This window comes from Gadus macrocephalus, chromosome 11 (genome assembly GCF_031168955.1).
Source record: "Gadus macrocephalus chromosome 11, ASM3116895v1".
NCBI classification, from domain to species: Eukaryota; Metazoa; Chordata; class Actinopteri; order Gadiformes; family Gadidae; genus Gadus; species Gadus macrocephalus.
Window position 1 is genome coordinate 18777501 of NC_082392.1, and position 7500 is coordinate 18785000.

Sequence of the window (7500 nt, forward strand, 5' to 3'; positions counted from 1 at the left end):
CTGTGGACCTGTTTTAAGAGCTGCAAACTCTTAGCTACAATTACCTGGAAATCACCTGTTTGGGCAACATAAAAGGCATTCCAGCCGTCAGAGTATACATATCAAATAAAAGGAGGTGATTCCTGGACCACTTGCAAGAGGCGGCACGTATGATTTTCATGAAGCATTTGCAAACGGGCAACACACCTTTTTTTGTTTTTTCTTCCCTTTTATTTTCTTCTAATCCTTGTTTTCCAACGGATCTGGCCTGGTTCCATATCTGGGGCTTGGGCCAAGAGTGGTGCCCCCCTGTTGGTGTTGGAGCAGGGATGGCAACAATAGAAGGGGGCATTTCATCAGCCTGGAGAAGGGGGGGGGGGGGGGTTGGACTGAAGGCGTGTGTACAATGGGGACTCCTGTGTCCTTGGACGGCGAGGGGAAGGTGATGTGAATCATGGGAACGTTATTGGCTAACTAGGAGCCGGGTTTTATGGAGCGGCAAGCAGCTGCAGATGGCCTGGAGCGACTCAGGATGGGATCTCTCATCCAGCCAAGAGACCCGGGTTCACTCCAAAACCTGTGGTGTGTTCGTGTGCTTGTCTGCGTATGTGTGTGTGTGTGTGTGTGTGTGTGTGTGTGTGTGAGTGTGTGTCAGAGTGTGTGTTTGTGGTGTTTGGGGGTAAGTGGTGTTTGTGTGTGTGTGTGTTTGTGTGTACAGTCTTTTTCCCCTTTCGAACGCCCCCCTGACTTAATCTGTCTCTCTCTCTTTCTGTTTTTCTCTCTTGTCTTTTGCTGGCTTTAACTCTATCGCCTGCCTCTGCAGTTTCTCTCCCTCTTTCTCACTCTCTCTCTGTCTCCCTGTATCTGTCTCTCTCTCTCTCTCTCTCTCTCTCTCTTTTCTCCCACGTCTCCCTCACTCTCTCTCTCTTTTCTCCCTAGTCTCTGTCTTTTTCTCTCTCTCTCGTCTCTCTGTCTCCCTCTCTCCCACGCTCCCTCTCTCTCTCTCATTTGCGGATGCCTAAGTTGATCTGAGTTCGTACTTTACAATGCAGCCCAGCTGTTTTAACTGTTCAAATCTCTGCCACATGTGATGTCAGCTGATCTGTGCTGTGAGAAGCCCCTCCAGCCACACTCAATACAATTTCGAGTGTAATAAAGGAGTGGGGAGGAAGGGGGAAGGGAAGGGGCGGCATTTTAAGACCAGGGTGTAACCGGTGTACTTTGGGAATTGACCAGAAATGTTGGCAACAACTAAGGAACCGAACATAAGATGCTTAGGTGAATATGTAGGGTTTGTTCATGCTCGTGTTTTGGCTGCACTCTCTGTGACTTCTGCACTGGCGTAACATAATTGGGATTATGTTTGTTTTTTCGGTAAATATTTTCTCTCAGACCAAGAGCACCAACCCAAGGCCTTCAACATGTATGCCTGTTGACTTCTGTAGCAATAATAAGTCTAATACAAATGCCTTGAAAATGTTCTGTACACTTATGTATATACTTTAGCCCCGAACTGTGTTGGGTCAGGAGTAACGAGTCATGCTTCGTATCCAAGGACCCCTTCAAAAGGTGTCCAGGGTTGGTCGATGATGTGTTATTACATTGCTAAGGTTCACCATGTGCTTTCTCTTACCAGAGTAGTGTGATGAAGGACACAAAACCTTGTTGCTGGTGGGTAACCAATAGGCTCGCTGCTGTTGTGACTCTGTTATGGGAACTAATACCTTGTGTTGTTTGTCCAATTTCAAGGACATTATAACAAACCGCTAGCATCATAAATACCAAGGCCTGACCTTTACCGAGTTCGGAGCTAACTTTTTCTAGCCTTTGATAAATCAGAGATTTCTTATGAAGTTTTGAGACTTTTTAACAAAATGTCTGACATTCTTCTCTCACGGTCAGACAGATATTCACATAAACAGCAGAGGGGGGGCTATGCTGGACCTCATCATGAGCTGAACTTCTACAGTCGTATGCATCCCTGATCCTGATGAACCACACAGTCTGACTCCTTTACAGATCTGTGTACTGCTGCTCAAACTGCACATTCTCATAGGTGATAACATAACAAGGAAATAGACAACCAATCATGTGTGTCATTTAGGGATTCTCAGGGGAGTGGCAAACGCTAGAGTGCTATGATGTGTTCAAAACTGTCTCAGTGGGTAGTGTATAGGGTAGTCTCACAAATCAAACTTTAGATTAATGTCTAGAGTCTGACAGCAGATCAGACTTGATCAAATCTGGTAGAATGGAGCATTTCCCGTCACACACTTCATATTTATATCGACCAATCATGTTGCCAGAGGGGAACATCTGGAATTGTAATTGACGAACATAAACTTGGCCGTCAGTAGCCAATTGTAAAACAGCGCCTGTTAAGGTTTTAATTCAACACCATGTAGAACGGCGACTGTGGCAATACTCTAAAAGCTTTATCCACACGTGCAAATCAGTTTTATCCAGTCGAATATCTCTGAAACGAAACAGGACACCAGCCATGACCCCGCCCATTGCGGTCTTTGGATTACGGGCCAGGCTCTGTGCCGTCTCCGCCTAGAGGTTCTGCCATAACATGGGACCCTTTGGATCCAAGATGAGGTGGAGGATGATCGCTCCTTTTCTCTCCATCCACATGGGAACACCTAGAGCCCAGCGGGTATGGGATATCGATAGTGACAAAACAAGCACTTTACCAGACGCTTCGTCGGCCAATGGTCGTTTAACATCTGTGTTGGGGGACGGATGACCAAAAAAAGAAAGGAAGAAAATAGCTCCTCCAAAGGCCCAACTCTTGACTTGACGTGAGTGTTGCAGGTCTGATTATGTCGTGCGGGGCTCGTAAATCAGAGCAGTTGGTTGGTTGCCGGAATCAGCAGCGGGGGCTGATCTTTAACAGCGTCGTATTGATGATGGATCATAGAAACCTTGGTCTCGGGGGAGGGGGCTGTGAGAACTTGTACGAGCTCCATTCTTCTGTTTTTTCGGTGTAATTACTGTGCGTCTTTGACACTATTGCGTCTCGCCCATCTGCCATGTGCCACTGATTTAAGCAGATATACGCCACAGCAGACATGGCTTTTGCTTCCATGGTGTTGATTAAATCGGAGGGGAGTGTTTGTGTGTGCGTGTGTGTGTGTGTGTCGGTGTGTGTGTGTGTGGGTAGGTGTGTGTACAGTGGCATGTGAGAGGAGAGGATGACAGCCACCCTTTTTGCTAAAATTGACCTCAGCCTTCGTCATGGTGACATCATTGGTGACAGCATCACTCCAGCACCACACGTTGTCATCGTTCTGAAGCCCCGCACCTTATCTGCCATGACTTGATGAATGCCATCACCTGCGTATTGCATGCATCAGTCATATCTGGCTGATAGAGAGAGGGGAGGAGGGAGAGACGGATGGATCGGGGGTTAGAGATGTAAGTAGCAGTGCCCTGAAGGCCTCTGCAGGTACTTAATATCTGCCAGGAAGTAAGCATCAACTGGCAGGATATCATGTATAAACTTTATTTGTGTAGCCCCTTTTAAAACGTTTACAGTGTTTAAACATGCACAATAAAAGCTAATAAAGGCAGGGAGGCTTTAAGAGGAGAAAATAGGAGGGGGGGGGGGGGGGGGGGGGGAGGATACAGAAATGGCTAGCGCAGTGGCTACTGGTGTTCGACTCAAAGCTGAAAGGTTCCGGGTTTGATTCCCAATGTCCGACACAGCCTGTGTGTAGGTCTATGCTTGAGTAGGCCGCCCTAATCCCTCCCTGACACCAGCTCCTTGAGGACTTCATAGTTCATAGTTCATACATCTGAATTTGCTGTAAATTGCCTTGAATTAACGTGTCTCCTTAATGACTAAATATCATACCAGATAGCAACTAGTAATGATTTCATGTGTTTATTCTGTCATGGTGTCCCATGATGTCATCTCTGCATAATTGTCAGCTGTTTTTCACCGGGGATCTTTGTTATGTGTTGGCTCCGATGCCCCAATCCTCAAGGCCATATGACATCATCTGCACGCAGCAGAAACAATTATGCCCTCTAAGTTTCCTATCTTAAAACCCACGGTGTTCAGATATGGGAGAAACTATTCGAGAAATGTTTTTCATGCCACTTGTCGGCAGATATGATATGTCAAATAATAAACGGGTGGTTAAATAAACCCCGTTTTACGGTTTCCTTTTAAACAGTATTGCTGATTAGGTTGGCCAGGGAATGAGAGCGTTGGTGCACTGTGAGTTCTCACAGACATAAGTGTAGCGCATTCCAGGGTAAATTTAAAAAAAAATATCAGGCATACAAATTATGCATGCAGACACAAAACACAAAGCAAAGAGATTGGCTGTGGTAATGCACCGTTTTCTTCTCATCGTCTGCAAAAGTCTAGCCCTAATTATCCACAGTCCTGCCAATTATTTTGAGGGGGTTTCCTTTCTTAATTTCAGGATGCAAATCTGGTTAAACACACTGTCAGTGACTGTCCTACGCCCGGTCCGAGTTAGATTAGGAATATATTCTACCATTTCAGATGGAAATCCACCATGGAGAAGAGAGTTTTCTTACTCCTTAGGTATCTGTGCCACTGCGGTGGACACAGCCTCAAAGTCTCAACAGGAATAGATATGGTATATAGACTAGTAAACGTTCTGTTGGCGTTATTGCACTATACGGTAGCTCTATATCAGAACGGTGGCAGATTTCACAGAAGCCTCAGAGCCAAGTAACATCCCCCTGTTAAAATCAAGCGCTCGCAATGTACAGTTGGTAAACCTGTGTGTATATTTGTGTGTGTGTCTGTGCATATGTGTGTATATATTGCCCACCCTCACACAGTCACAAGCAAGATGTATTCACTGTGTGTTTCCATGCAGATATAGACTGGATGCATTGGCGTTTCATAAGGAGATTACAAATATATATATTTTTTAAACATACATTTATAAAATACATTTATTCAGTTGATATTCCCATTGGAATGGACACATCTTTACATGGGTAGACTCTTCAATTCTAGGGTCAGTATCATCCATTGTCCCCTCCCCCAGCCCCCCCAAGCAATGACGACCTATGAGTCTTTACACTACGGTAGTATTTTAAGTCACCATTGACTCACCGTTTCACCCCAGTCATTTCATTTCACTCTGTTGGTAGTTAGTGGGAACTAAGTCGCCCACAGATGGATGCTGGCTGTCTCTCGTGACGGGGTGGAGGAACACTGCGTTTGAACCTCGGCATCCAGGCGTCTCTGTGTGTGACTCAGGCCTCCACAGCTTTTACATCAGCCACAATCAGTCAAAGCTACCGAGGGTGGGGGGGCTGAACTCAGTAATTAACGCTGTCTCTAGACCAGGCTGGGAAATTAAATTTTTTAGAACAAGCATTCTTTTATGGCCGGCCATGTAATACGTTTTGGGAGCATTATGGATGTGTTCCAGGGCAATTTGATTAAAACGATGGGACACATATAACAGTATGTATATTTATGGTGATTCGTTGAATCTAGCTCTAACTGAAAAAAAACGAATCTGGGCCTGCTTGGAAAATAGGTTATGAAATACAGAAGCTAACACTATCATTCTACATGCGCATTTAAAAGCTTCTGTCATCCCAATTTTTAAGGCAATGTTTGACTGGACTCAAACACACACATTGTGTTGCGGTGCCTGGTGTGAGTTTGAGGATGGTGGGGTGTGTGAGTGGTATTTAATGCATGCGTGCGTGTGTGTGTGCGGTATCCATCGCCGGCCCTTCAATGATTCACGAAGTGACGATGCCAGCGAGTGTGGTTCCTTTTTTTACTCGTATGAATCATTAAAATCAAAAGCTCAGCCGTATGGTAGCACGGTGTTCCTGATTTCCCCTGGGGCGTCGTGTTCTCTGCGTGCCACGGTGCCAGGCTGTGAGGCTGTGAGGCAGCGACCGACGACTGAGCCCTGTCGTCACCCCAGTCAGGGTGTTCGATGACTCACCGTGTGGTCATAGTAGTGTGCGCTGTGCGGTAGTTTATGCTTGAATGTCTCTGAATATGGCGGTGTGATGTCATTTGTCAACCTCGAAAGGGGCACAACACTGTTCATCCGAAGATCACCTGTCAAGACAGCTAAAGTATAAGAATAGTGATTAAAACAAAAAGGAACGACACAACACAATGTCGTTCGGCTCAACACAAATTAATTATTTTTTAGCAGGTTTGACAGCAGCAGGGTTTGTGTGTGTGGTTGTGTGTGTCTGTGTGTGAGAGAGGATTACTTGTGGAGATTAGATCTTAGTCATCCACATGATTACGGCTTCATTAAAATGATTCTGAACGTTAATTAGGAAGCTAAAAAAGGAAATGCTTTTGAAGGCTTTGATTTGATTGGACAATACTTCACTTGTATGAAATAGCAAGATTGAGACCTTTGTTTATAAAGCTACCTCTGACTTGAATGCTGAAAGGGATAAATAGGCAGATCAGATCGTTCATGGACTCAATGTCTAAACTTTGAGTCCATGAGCTTCAACCATACAGATGTTATGGTGGTTAATCTGACAGTTTTTTCAAAATTAGACAATTTTCTCAGATACCACAAAAGCAGCAATTGATTTTAAAATATACCTTCGAATATACTTTTATACTCAGGAACGGTCGTGTTTGTCACACGCACACACACACACACACACACATTCACACACACACATGCACACGGGCACGCACGCACACACGCACGCACGCACGCACGCACGCACACACACACACACACGGGGGCACACTCAAAACCACAGTAATGCTGCTATGGCTTCGGTAATGCCTTCCTTCCTGCAGAAGTAGGGGGCCGGGGGATGGAGGGGGGGGCTATTTCTCCCCTGTTTGTCCGGCCGCTATAAAAACACAATCTCGCCATAACAAACACGACGCCTGCTCATCCGCTCGGCTTCTCCCCTTCACCGGGTTATTGGCCTAATTAAGCCATAGAAAGCCCTTATTAAATGACAGTAGGCCTCGTTAGGCAGTTCATTAAGTCATCGCAGCCCCTTCATATGTGTTGATTAAGTCCTTCTCTTCTTCTCTCCTTTCTCAGACGGTGAGCACGGGGAACGAAGGGGGTCCGGGAGGTCGTGACCTTAATTTTCTCCCGGAGACTGGGTTTAATTAAGAAGGGTGGAGGTGAAGGGAGGGGGGGTACGCGGGGGGGGGGGGGTACCTCCACCAGCTCCTCCTCTTCCTCCACAACTTCCACCTCCACCGTACTCTTCACTCAACTCCAAGACACGCCTCCGAGACCAAGACTGTCTGCTCTAGCCGAGGTAAGAGATGTGTGTGTGTGTGTGTGTGTGTGTGTGTGTGTGTGTGTGTGTGTGTGTGTGTGTGTGTGTGTGTGTGTGTGTGTGTGTGTGTGTGTGTGTGTGTGTGTGTGTGTGTGTGTGTGTGTGTGTGTGTGTGTGTGTGTGTGTGTGTGTGTGTGTGTGTGTGTTTGTGTGTGTGTTTTTGTTGTATAGCTGTCATCAATACAAACCGCAATTATTTCATCTTCATGATGTAAGCAT

At 45.9% G+C, this 7500-nt stretch overlaps 1 long non-coding RNA gene across 1 annotated transcript in view; it reads left to right on the forward strand.

The window, feature by feature from the left end:
- LOC132467819 (uncharacterized) overlaps nucleotides 1-7500 on the forward strand; it is an 88440-nt gene that overhangs the window by 43030 nt on the left and 37910 nt on the right. Inside the window, exon 3 of the long non-coding RNA XR_009528087.1 lies at nucleotides 7035-7260. This is a non-coding gene — a long non-coding RNA (uncharacterized LOC132467819). The remainder of the gene's footprint in view (nucleotides 1-7034; nucleotides 7261-7500) is intronic.